We start from the raw sequence: 13,081 nt of genomic DNA on the forward strand, positions 1-13,081 counted from the left end.
TCACTGAGTTTCTTGGGGCCTTGCTAAATTGCTGAGGCTGGCTTTGAACTCACCATCCTTTGTCCTCAGCCTCCTGAGCTGCTGGGACTATACATGTGCACCACCCACCACACCTGGCTTGGGGTCTCTTCATAAGGGCACTAATTCCATTCACAAGGACTCTTGTCAGCAGAAGCCAATCACCTCCCACTGGCCCGCCTCCAAACACCATCTCACTGGGAATTAGGTTTCAGCACATGAATTTTGGGGGTGCACAAACATTCAGCCTACAGCAGGAGTGAATTACGAACACATGTGACGGCCTGTTGAATCTCAGAAACCTGACGCTGAGCCAAAGAAGCCAGGCAAGGGCACACTCTATGATTCCACTGTTATAGCAGTTCCAGAACAGGCAAAACTCATCTACAGGAATAAATATCAGGAGCAGGGTTGCCTCTGAGGAGGAGGAAGGATATTGAAGAGGGCGTGAGGGAACATTCTGTGGAGATGGAAGCCATCTCTGTCCTGATTAGAGTGTCATTCCACAGGTGTATATGTTTGTCAAAATAAATTGAATAGTACATTTAAAAAAGCATTGCTATGACCATAGGTGAGGGCAGTCAGAAATTCACAGGCAAAAAGTAGCCTGTCGCTATCCCGCAGGACTCAGCCCTTGCAGGAGGGAGCCACCTTAAGAGCTCGTGCTTTCCTTCTGTTAAGATATTTGGTTTGGCTGCTTCTCATCTGGGGCTTAGGGGTCTGCCCTGTCATCCCAGCCACAAGCTAAATACCTAAACACCACCTCATCTGGGCGCCTGAGTAATATTTTCACCCTTGAGCCAACACCATTCACATCTGAGCAAGGAAGTGACTGGCAGCGGTGGCATAAGGTCAAACACTAGAGGACAGAGGCTGATGCCTCCCGAGGTTGGTGGGAAGGAACTGCCTCATCCCATGAGATGATACTTTCCAAGGAACTCTGTCTTTTTTTTCTTTTTCTTGCTTCTCCTCCTCCTCCTCTTTCTCTCTCTCTCTTGCTCCTTTTTTTTTTTTTTTTGGTAGCAAAGACCTCTTCACATTGACAAATTATGAATATGCATAAAAGATGGTTATGAGACCACTCTACGTCTCTGAACTGAGGCCAGCTGAATTCCTAGGACTCTAGTCACTGGTACTTTTCCTGCATTTTCAGCAGCACCTGAAATAGATTTCATTTCATATGAAATGCAAAACACTGCAGAGAGAAAGCTCACCCTGGTCTCTGATCCAAGAGAGGGTTCTCGAGCCCGGTGTTCATATTTTTTTTTCTCCCTTTCTTCAAAATACTTGCCTCTCTAAGCCCACAGATGGAGATCATAGGATAAATAGATGCATAATATATTACTCAAAATATTCCACCAGGCATCTTCTCTTACGGGTCAGGAGGACTTGCAAATGGAGTCTTCTAGGTCACTGAATTTCCATCCCAGAGAAAGTCTCTCTCATAATTAAGATTACGTCAGCATTTCCATTGCAGAACCTGGTGGTGAAATCTACCTTGAAGCACAGCTTGGTTTTAAAGTTCTTGGTCTTGGAGAAAACTCATTCTCTCTTAAAATGGTTGTGCAAGGGATTTTTCCCTTTTAGAAACTGGGGAGAGAAAAATGCATGGCAAGCCAGGAGTGAGGTCCTGTGCGGTCAACCTTCAGGCCAGCTGCTGGTCAGGGAGTCGGATGGAGGAGGGCCATATGGGGCCCCAGGGTCTCCTGGACAGTGGGCAAGTGAAGCCAGAGTTGCCTCTGAGTCCAAAACCAGTGCTTCCCAAACTATCCCTGCCAATCCCCTACCTGAGAATCCCCCAGGCAGTGCGTGTTCTGGATGCAGATTCTTGCCATCCCACACTCTGCCTCCCCACCCAATCAGAATATGCAGCATGGAGCTGGGGAATCTGCATTTTGTAACTACATTCCCAAGACAATTTCTTTGCCCAGGAAAAGTGCAGTCACACTGGTCTAGGCTTTGCTGTGTTGTTGCTGGTAACCCTCGCCAAGTATCTTTTCCTCTTTAAGTCTCGTTATCCTCATTTACACAATAACAGCTAACACTAATTGAGTGTTTGTGATACATCAAACATGTTCTAAGAGAGTCGCATGAATTAACTCATCAGATTCTACCAGTGGCCCTGTGCTGTTGGTACTAAAATGTTATGTACACAGAGAGGTTAAGTAAGTTGCCCAAATCATACAGCTAGTTGATCTCCAGAATGGACTTTGAACTCAGAGTCTGGCTCTGGCAGGTCCGAATGCCCCTCGGTGGATGAGGCTAACTCTTTGGTCTTGGCTTGTGAGAGGTGAATGGAGGAAGTTGAAGATGGGTAACTACTTTGTGGGCAGTGCGATCATTTTTATAGGATTTTAATCTGAGGTTTTCTGAGCCTGGGTCTGTGTCTGTCCAGCTCCCTGCTCAGAACTGTCTGGCTTCCTAGTCTCTTCTGCCATGAGCGCTGACCTTCCTGGTCTCCCCTCAAATCTTTGATTGGTGAATAGCTAACTTTGCCAGCTAAGTTACACTCAAGTGTTAAAAAATGATGAGAGCTTAATACGATGGCTTTCCTCAGAGAACATGCTTTCGCTGCTGCTGAAATTTTGACTCAGAATTTCCCTGTCTGCTCACACTGGGGCTACAGTTCCCCTCGCCAGCCATGTGCTCTAGGAGGGGTTTCTGAAAGAAGCAAATTTCATTAACTAATGAGGAATCCGTTCCACGTGTACACAACTTTATATTTTATAAAACAGAAGACAATTCTCGGGTATTATATGGGGGGCATTTTTGAAATCTTGGAAGGCTCAGAAGAAACCCTCCTCATTACCATCTTGATGGGCCACCAAGTGTCTGGAGAGTCCTTGTAAGAAGCCAGGTCTCTCCCCAAAGGGCAACTAGTGACGGCAGAATGGATTCTGTCTGGGTGATGGCGGTGGCTGGTACAATTTTGTGACAGCAAGTGTCCCATGCTGTCTTTGTGTCTGGCTCACCAGCACTTTCTTCCCCGAGAGCCTGTGGGGGAGGGACAGCGGTGCTCCTGAGGGTAGCAGCTGGTCCAGGGAACCGTGGGCAGGAGAGGGCTCCTGCCAGGCAGGGTGGAGCAGAGGGGTGTCCTGAAAGATGATCATGTGGACTGGGAGTCACTGTCTGGGACTTGCACTATCCCCTGTTTGGTTAAGTTATATGTTCCCTGGGCTCAGTGCATGCACCTGGCACCCACGCACCTGGCACTCAGTGCACGCACTTGGCACCCACTGGATGCACGGACCACCCTTTGGCTGTGGAGTGATCATTCACACCACTGCAGCCACCCTGGGTTGAGGCTCTTCCTTGGACACCTTTGCCATGCTTTGCTTTGGGGACCTTAGGCTCTCTTTCTGAGGGGTGTAGAGCTGGTTTAAGTCTGACATCCCAGGGAATCCCTCAGTCCCAGGCAAACTAAGACAGTTGATCTCTGGATCACTTGTTCCCCCAGTACCAGTCAGGCAGACTCCTTCCCTCCATCAGGACTTTGCTCACACCTTATCTTTTGAGTGAGGCCCTCTGCTTCGGGAGCTCACCCCTCCACATTCCTCTTGTACTGCTTTTTTTTACTGTTGTGATAGCATCTGCCACTTTTTTTTCCACACTATGTTCTTTATTTAGTTATTACAGTCCTTGTTTAATATTTATCCACTGCTACTAGAATTAGATAGTAGGAAAACAGGGCTATATGTCTATTTTGTTTCCTGATTTAGTCCAAATGCTTAGAACAGTGACTGGCATGTAGTAGATGCTCAATAAACCCTAAATGTATGAGAGAGTGAATGCTTATATTTTCTGTGCAGATTGTACTAGATACTATGGAGGGAGAGGTTTTTTTTTTTTTAAATCATGTTTTGACATGAATTCTCTTTCATTTTTTGATTTTTTAAATTGGTGTATTGTATCATATCATAGAGAATAGATAATAGTGGAATTTGTTATATATTTTTATGTGCACATAATATAAAAATATAATTTAGTCAGTTCATTCCCCAGTATAATACCTCACCTTTCCCTCCTCTCCTCCCTCTGATTCCCTTCCTCTATTCTACTGGTCTCTATTGTATTTTCATGATATCCTCCCTACACATTTTTATCCCTTTTTATCTCTCTAGCTTCTACAAATGAGAGAAAACATATGACCCTTGACTACCCAAGTATGGCTTATTCACTTAACATAATGCTCTCAAGTTTCAGCCATTTTCCTGTAAATGACATAATTATTTTGTTTTTTATGGCTGAATAATACTCCACTGTATGGATATATTCCACATTTTCTTTATCCATTTATCCACTGATCCATACCAGTTGGTGTCTCTCAGGCACTAGGTGGCAGGCCTAATCACCAACCACTTCTAACATGTACTGCTTCCTGTTTCCTCTGTTTCCAGTGATGATGTTACCACTTAGCTATGCTGTCAAGTTAGAAAACTGAGTCATTCTTGACCTTTCCTTTTCCCTCACCTCGCATATTCATTAAACCATCAAATTCTATTAATTTTACTTCTAAATGTTTCCCAAAATATATTATCAATTTCATTCAATACCAACAACCAACTTGCCCCATCCCCAGTCCAGGTCCACTCCAACAGACTCCTGACAGTCTTCCTGCCTCTAGTCGTTCCCCTTCAAGCTCAGCCTCTACACAGCTGTCCCTTTTCCCTGTTGAAGGCCTACACGCACCAAGTCTGGTCATAGCCAAGGACCCTGTACTCACATATCAGTGGGATCCACATAAATAATAGATCGTTACACTGGCCTCTCTGGCTCACAGCCTTCAAACACTTGTTTCAACACTTGTTCCCGTGATCTAAGGACCTGTTTGGGTCATGATTTCTTTTTAGAATCTGATGAAAACTGAATTAATGCATAGAACTTTCCTTACAACTTCAGGGACTCTGAAGCCTGTGGACTTTGAGTCCTTGACCTGCATGATCAAGTTCCAGACTCTTGCACAGCACATGTGGCCCTTCTTGGCCTGACCTGTCACCCCTCTCCTGGTCTCTGGTTATGTCCACCTACCTCACTCCAGTGTCCCAGCAACCCTGGGGTTCTTGGATTTTCCCCCATGGACCATCTATTCTTCTAGTGACCTAGAAGAACCTGTGTCTTTAGATTCTGAGTCACCAGAGTGCAGAGGTGAAGAGATGATGTCACCTGCCCATCTGGACTTTCCATTTTAACTCCACGCCTTTCTCTTATCAGGCTGTACCCTGCTTGGGTGTCTTCTCCATTCACTTGTTCACATCCACTTCAAAATTTCAGGAAGGCCTCCTTCCTCCTGAAAGACTTTTCTAAAAGTAGCCTCCCTCTTCCTATTGGATCCTTTCTCTGGGTATCCATATTTCCTTGTGAATATCTGTTTTCTAGCCCTGATACACTGTATCAGAATTACCTGTTTTTTAGGACTATTTATTAGCAATAAATTAGAAGATTTCAGAGGGTAGAAACAGTTTTGTTCTCAATTGTTTGACCCTTGGTGCTCAGTGTCAGTAAATACTGAATGAATGGGTAAGTGAATGAATGAATATGACGGATGACCAAGGCTGGGAAGGCTGGAGTGAGCCTCCCCAAGGGCAGCCCTGTGTGCTGGCCTGTGCACCTTGTCCTGTTGAGCACCATCCTAGTCAGGGCTGCTAGAACATGTTATCACAGACTTGGTGGCTTAAACAATGGACATTTATTTCTCATGATTGTGAAGCCTGGAAATCTGAGATCAGGGTGCCAGATGGCCAAGTGCTTGGTCTTCTCACTGGTTTGTAGACTGCTCCCCAAAGGGTGCTGATCCTACCATGGGGACTGCACCCTGGTGACCTCATGTGAACCTGAATACTTCCTGAAGGCCCCACCTCCAAACACCATCACATTGAGGATTGGGCGTTCAACATACAAATCTCAAACAGTCAGTCCCCAGCAAATGGTTAATGAAAGAGATGTTGGAAGTTTGGGCAAACAGTGACAGGTAAAGCAAGTATTTGTGATCACAAACCTGGCAATGGCTTCTCAGAGAGTCCAGGCCTCTGCTAATGACAAGACAGAAGCACATTTCTAGAGCTGGGCAAGAGGTCATGCAGGGCCGGAAGGGGTCTGGTGGAAGGTCGGGCCTTGTGGTGTGGCACCAGCTCTGCAGCATTTTCGCTGTGTGATTTATGGTAGGCTTGTCCGGCCGCTGGCTTTGATTTCTTCACCTGTTAAATTAGAGGCTTAATTGGATGGACTCCAGGATCCTGTTTTCTGTTTCTGTATCTTTCTTGCTTGATATTGCCTCTCTGCTGCAGGCCCGAGCCTGTACTTTTCTTAGGAGCCAGAGACTTAGTGGGTTGGTACTAGAAATGGCCCCTGGAGGCCACCATAGTACTTGTACCTTACTTAATTTAACTGCCTAGATAGAAAACTCCAGCTTGGGCAGCATCCAAAAGCATTTCAGGGTTGATAGGGATCTCAGATGTCACCAGTGCTTTGACTGCTGGGTAATTGGGCTCCAAGTGACGACTGGCTACATCTGCAGCTTTTTGTCCCCGGTCAACTTCACCTTTGCTTCCTCACTTTCTCTCCTTGGATATAAAAGCAACTGCTGGGGATCAGCTGGGGCTTAGTCCCTCATTAGGAGCCCTGTGCAGGGTGTGTGTGTGTGTGTGTGTGTGTGTGTGTGTGTGTGGGTGTGGGTGTGTGTCCACGTCTCCACCCTGCCCCTTACGAGGTAAGTCACACGAGCTACTGCTTTAAACAAGATCCCAAATCCTGAAAGGAGCATCCATCCACACCCTTTGGCCCGCTGGGAGGTCAGCACGCTGCCATAGGCCTCATGACAGCGCTGGCATGGACTTTGCTTGAGAAAAGAAGGAATTGAGAAACAGGTGGAAGAACTTGCCCACCATTCTAAGCCAGGGCTCTTTAGCATTTCTGGTCTTGCTTCTAGAGACGGAGGCCAGAGGCCTGCCTCTGGGGGGTCTCAACTAACCAGATCCAGTCACTTGCCCCCAAAACACAAGCAGGAAAGGTAATAGTGTAAAGCAGGAAAGGGAACTTTAATCAATATGGCCGTACTGGGAAGGCAAAGGGAGATCCAGCACCTCAGCTCCATCTTTGGGGTGCTGACAGGAGCTTTAAGTTTAAACAGAGGAGGAGTTAGGGTAGTGGTGGGGGAAGTGTGCAGAATTCAGCAGCCTTTGTCAACCTGTGCTCTCGCTGACCATTCTCCAGTTCTGGTTCTGTGGGGTGGCTCCAGAGAAGTCTGTCATTTAATGGGGACCATTTCCACTTGCCGTTCAGGATGTCTGTCTATTCCACCTGTGGTCTTGAAAGAGGGAGATGAGTGGAGACTTTGAGGCACCACTGCAGGGGTCTGAAACAGGACACTGCAAATATTTTCTCAGTTTTCAAGGGGGATAAAATAGGTCCAATAAATTTGGGCTAGTAAACATTGCACTCCTAGGTCTTCCATGAACACTCCTTAGACGACTAACACATCTATGTGCATTGCTGAGCAGGGACTGAATCCAAAATCTAAGGAGATAAAGGAGACATACAAAATGAAGGCAGTGATGTCAAACTTTATCCTGCTAGTAGCTGCTCATAGGGCATCTGAAGGTCTAGGTAGATTCATTTTTTTTTTTTTTTTAACAAAGGCATCCGAGATCCCTGTTATTCTAATGGCCCAGATCTTTAGAATTAGCTCCTTGAGACTATAAGTCACCCATACCAGGACTTCTCAATTCTGCAGAAGAATCAAGGGAATTTGGGATCTGGGGTGTGGGTTTGAGTCCTGGCTTTGCCATTCACTTTGTGACCTTCATCAAGTTACTTAACACTGGTGAGCTTCATTTGCCTTATGTGTTTGCTAAATGAAGCTAACTTTCTTGAAGATATCTCCATACTTGGTGTCCTTATGTGATGAAATGCACCTTGGTGTGCAAACTAAAAGCCTAACCAAGGAGCATGCTTTTGTAACAAATAGCAGAGACTCAGCCAACCACAGGCGGCCAACTCATTCAAATGAAGCAAATGTGAATTGTAACCAATGAGCCATGTCCGTGCTTCCCTTCTGCTTTCGTCCATAGATGCTGCCTGCCCACTAGGTGGAGGGAGCTCTCTGAACCTCTTCTGGGTCTGAGGATGGCCTGATCCGCGAATCACTCTTTCCTCAATTAAACTCCATTGAATTTACTCATCCAAAGTTTTTCTTTTCACACTAAAAAGTGGGGGTGATTCCACTTCCTCAGTAGACGTCATGGGAGAGAACTGGGATAACATGAAAGCTAACCCCTACCACTCTGACCCATACTGGTGACTTTGTGGAGGGTAGTGGGATAGACAGTTCATCCAGAAGATCTCCCTTGCCCTCTGAGAACTGGGTTTCCATCCTGGGTTTACCTTGCCACCCAGGCCCATGGCTTCCCAGTCAGAGTAGGTCTTGGCAGAACCTAGGGGGAACAGGGACTCTTGGCTTCCCTGAATGTGCAATTCACGGCAGGAGGAAGAGGGGAGGGGTGTGTGCAGGGAACCCTTTGGCCTGCAAAGCTTTCTGGGGCAGAACTAGTGTTAGGGGAAGTGGGGCTGAAACTTCTCAGGGGCTTCAGTTGAGGGGTGGGAATGATAAGCACCACACTGAGAGACAAGACCCTGGTATTGACACCCAGACCCAAGGCTGTGTGATTTATGTATACTCTCTGCATCTGCGACTCTCAGAGTACAGCACTGGTGGTCAAACAGATTCAAAAAGGGTAAAGGAGAGGCTAAGGGGGGTGAATAAAAATATGAAGACCATAGTACTTTTTTTAAAATTGAGTTTGCTATTTACTACAGACTTCCCCCCCCCCGATTTTTGAATGTGCTGATACGAGATGTCTTACAAAAGTTACAGAATTAAATTGTATTTTGGTATAATTGAATGGTTAATCTTTGTTTCTGAGACTAGCAGCCTGTCTTCAGAATTTTGCAGCAAAACAAGTCTAGGCTATTTAATCACTGTGGATAATGATAAGAAATCCTTGTAATTCTTTTTACCAGTTGCAAGAGGACCTTGGTGGAGAGATCATGGCAAAAGCAGCCAGGAAAAAGGAAACCTCCCTTGTCCCTTATAACTATTTTGAACAAAACTACTGAAAATATTTTAACCTGTTGAGTTTTATTCCACAGTCTTTCTCCCCTACAAGCCCTTCTCTTTTCATTTTCAATATTAATTCCCTCTGTGATGCCCTTTCCTGAAAACCCAAATAATTATTTACTTGATTATAAATAATGACCCAGCACATGGTCCGGGACAAACACAGCGCACCCATTCAGGCTTGACATCTCCCTATTATTTATTGTGCCATCCGTACAGCTTCTTGATTGAATCCTGGTCTTAAATCAGGGGTCCCATCATGGAACCTAACATGAGAGAAAACCAGATGCACTGGAAGCCATCTATATTTTCCCTCCCTGGCTTGTCAAGCAGTCAGAAAATGGAGACTGGATGGTAAAATGTACATGATGAATAACTGGTTCCTCATGACACTGTGACATGACCAAACACCAGCTACAGCTCATGCTATTATGAGAAGATCTGTATTCTAGAGGAGTTCCATCCAAACTCCTTTGTCTAATAGACAGATGTTTAACATTTGGAACATAGAACCAGAGCACTCAAGGCATTGAAATTTTTCCTGAATCTTAAGGAAAAGGTAAAAGGGTCAAGGATTTAGGAGAGTTGTTTGAGCTTAGAGGTTGACTCAGTTGGTTTGAAATATACTGAGGGTATTTCTCAGGACCCCTCAAGAGCTGTGTCTGGATGCAACCACTGACTGCCAACTGCATGCTAGGCATTGGGCCACATTCTAGAGACCTACAGGATAATGAACCCTTGGTCTCTGCCTTAATGAAAGCTGTCTTTGCAAGAGAGATGGGAAAACAAAAGATTGCAATGCCTTGGTAAGGCTTTTGCGGGACTCCCTGCAGGGTAACTGGAAGGCCTTGGGCAGTTCACTCTGAAGAGGCTCTTGAGCCCTCTCTTCCAGCCTATGCCTCCTAGAGAGCAGTAGTGACCCAAAGTTTCCAAGAGTGGTAGTGTTTTTGAGTTTCCTTTCTCACAATAATTTACCTAATGTCAAGAAAAGCTGTTCCAATAAATGAAAGGGCGTATTAGTTGAGATGCTACATGAAGTCTTTCGATGCAAAAAAGGATATTTCCTTTTTGGCCCCCTAGGGTAGGGAAGCAGCATGGTACAGTGGAAAAAAATCCTGCCCTGGCTGTCACTTGCCAGCCATGGAATGAGTGCCATGCTGGTAACCTGGTTTTAAAGTGGGGGTGGGGGAAATAAAAGTCCTAATTTGTAATGTTTGCCAATTTCAGTGGTGTAAATATTCCCATCATGGCCAATGTAAGACTGTTAATGATTTAACAACTGGCTCATAAAGTTCCTGCAAATGTAATAGGCTCTGGAGAGCCACAGGAGCTGGCTTTTTTCATTATTGCTTCTCTAAGAGTCCTTTTAAGACATCTTTTCCCAAATCATTCCCTCCTGGCCCACCATGAAATTTTAAAACATGCTGTACATCTGTTTACATATTACACAAATATCCATGCATTATATATAAAACAGGAAGATATTTTCACACCATCAGAACCAAGGGGGGGCTCTACTGTCCCTCATTGAGAATGCAGGCTTTGGATCAAGCACCTCAGGCAGGCAGAGACCAAACTCTTCTCGTTAACCATCAAATACATAATAAGCAGTTAATAATTGTTTGAAAACTAAATGAACACATAAATAAATGTCATTGTCGGTAGAAGAACTAGTTCAAGAAGTGGGACAGAAGAATAAAATAGCATAAGGTGAGAGATGAAGTGCAGAGTTTTGCCCCCATTAACAAATAAGGAAGAGGAGACCTGGTAAGAGCAGTAGGGATGTGGGGAGGGGTAAGTTGGTCCTGGGGCAGGCCTGCCAGGAACAGGTTGAGAAGTCCAATTCCAGCCAATGTGTGAGCTTCTCAAGCCCCAGCCCAGGATGAGGAGTGATCCCTAATGACTTTCAGGTGGCCCCTCAGTGGTGAGCCACAGTGGGGTCTGTGCCCTACAAGGTGGAGATAAACAACCATGAGTGAACTTACTGCACTCTAAAGTTTTAATGAAGAGCTACAATTACCAAGCTCTCTGCCTTATGGCACTTGAGAATCCATCTCAATTTCCCCTTTCTTTCCAAAGCGACAGTGATTAAGGATTCATTCTGCACATAAAACAAGTGATCAATGGCTCCTGGCAGTTGCCATTGTCTCTCTCTCTCCCCCCCATCAGTAGACAATGTATCTTGGGGAGCTGCTGGGGCCTGAGAAAAATGAGTTTGCCAGACACAGTTCTATTTTGATTTAGATCACAAATAGCCCAGCTCAGTTTTTACATTGATAACAAGGAGATGGTTCCATTTCCTGCATCCTGCAATCTGAGAATAAGTCCATCTCTGTGGAGAAAGAAGAGAGACACTGTTCTTTTTGGGTTGGTCGTAATATACTGTACCTGGATATTTGTGGGTAGGCCAGCACACAAGGAGCCTCCCTGTGTGACTGATCTGGCCCCTTTCCTGGAGCCTCAGGGGTGGTTTCCTTGGTAACCTCTGCAGGGTAATCAAGCCTGGGTTGTGGTTCTTCATAGTCTACCCCAACCGGTTCATACCTGGGACAGTGAGTGGCATCTGCCCTAGAGGGAGGGTAAGGGTGGTGAGGAGGCCAGGCTGAGAAAGGGGGCTGTCAGCCATGGCTGCAGTATCCAAAGGCATTGGGATCGGAAATCCAGGAAGAAGAAGTGAGGGAGGGAGGGAAACTCAACTCTTTCTCAGATGGTCTAAGGATAAGGCTTTCAGGCTCTCAGGTGTCCCAGAAGGGGCCTCAATCAGGTAGAAGGATGGGCTTGAGAAGAGCTAACATCCCCAGACTAACCCTCCACCTCCCCTTTCTTCCTAAAGTGGAAATACACAGGGAACTGATGTCTGAGGAACCTGCCTGCTTTAAGGAGCACATGCCAGTTGCAGGGATGAAGGGCGATTCAGAGAAAGAAGGCTTAATAACAGCAGCTATCAAGGACACAGTGGCTACAGGGGCCCTAAAGGAGTCAGAGAAGGTTCCATAAGGAGGGGACATCTGGGTGGACAGTGATAGCCAGCAAGCAGGAAAGGGCCCTTAGAGAGGGCCCCATTATAGGTGAGGACATGTGTCCTCCAGAGCTGGCTGTGGCAGGGTATGTGAGGGGAGGTACGGATGAAGGGGATCCAGGGACTGTATCTCCCATAGTTATTCTGAGGCAAGAAATGGCTTCTCATAATATAGTATCTACATACACAAATTCCAACCACAAAAAATGACGATTGAAAAAATTCTGTAAAGAAAGAAACCAAAATCTCAGCAATGCCTACCTCTGGGTGCTGGGATCAGAGATTGACATCGTTGTCCTTTGTTGAATTTTTTGTATATTCCAACTTTCAGTGAGCAGGTGCACCTTATCCTTTCTTTTTTGTTTTAACCCATTTATTTCTAACTCGATGTCATGAGATATAAGTCACATGCCATGTAAGTTGCCAATGTGACATGCACACGTCAATGTTTTCTAGCATACTCACATTTGGACAATTGTCACACAAGCAATTTTAGAACATTTACGTTCCCTTCTCCAAGAATTCCTGTGCTAATTTGCAGTTGTTCTGAATTTCCTTTGCTGCCCCCACATCTGTTTTCTGTCTCTGTAAATTTACCTATCTTGGATATTTTTAAGAAATGAATCATATAAGATATAGTTGTTTGTGACTGTTCATCTGTGTCATAAAATGTGTCTGTATTTCACTTTTTTTTTTATTGTGGGTTGTTCAAAACATTACAAATTTCTTGACATATCATATTCCACACTTTGATTCAAGTGGGTTATGAACTCCCACCTTCACCCCATACACAGATTGCAGAATCACATCAGTTACACATCCATTGATTTACAAATTGCCATCCTAGTGTCTGTTGTGCTCCGCTGCCTTTCCCATCCTCCACCCTCCCCCCTCCCCACCTCTCCCCTCCCCTCCCCTCCTCTCTCTCTACC

The sequence above is a fragment of the Marmota marmota genome, unplaced genomic scaffold (genome assembly GCF_001458135.2).
Source record: "Marmota marmota marmota unplaced genomic scaffold, marMar, whole genome shotgun sequence".
Lineage (NCBI taxonomy): Eukaryota > Metazoa > Chordata > Mammalia > Rodentia > Sciuridae > Marmota > Marmota marmota.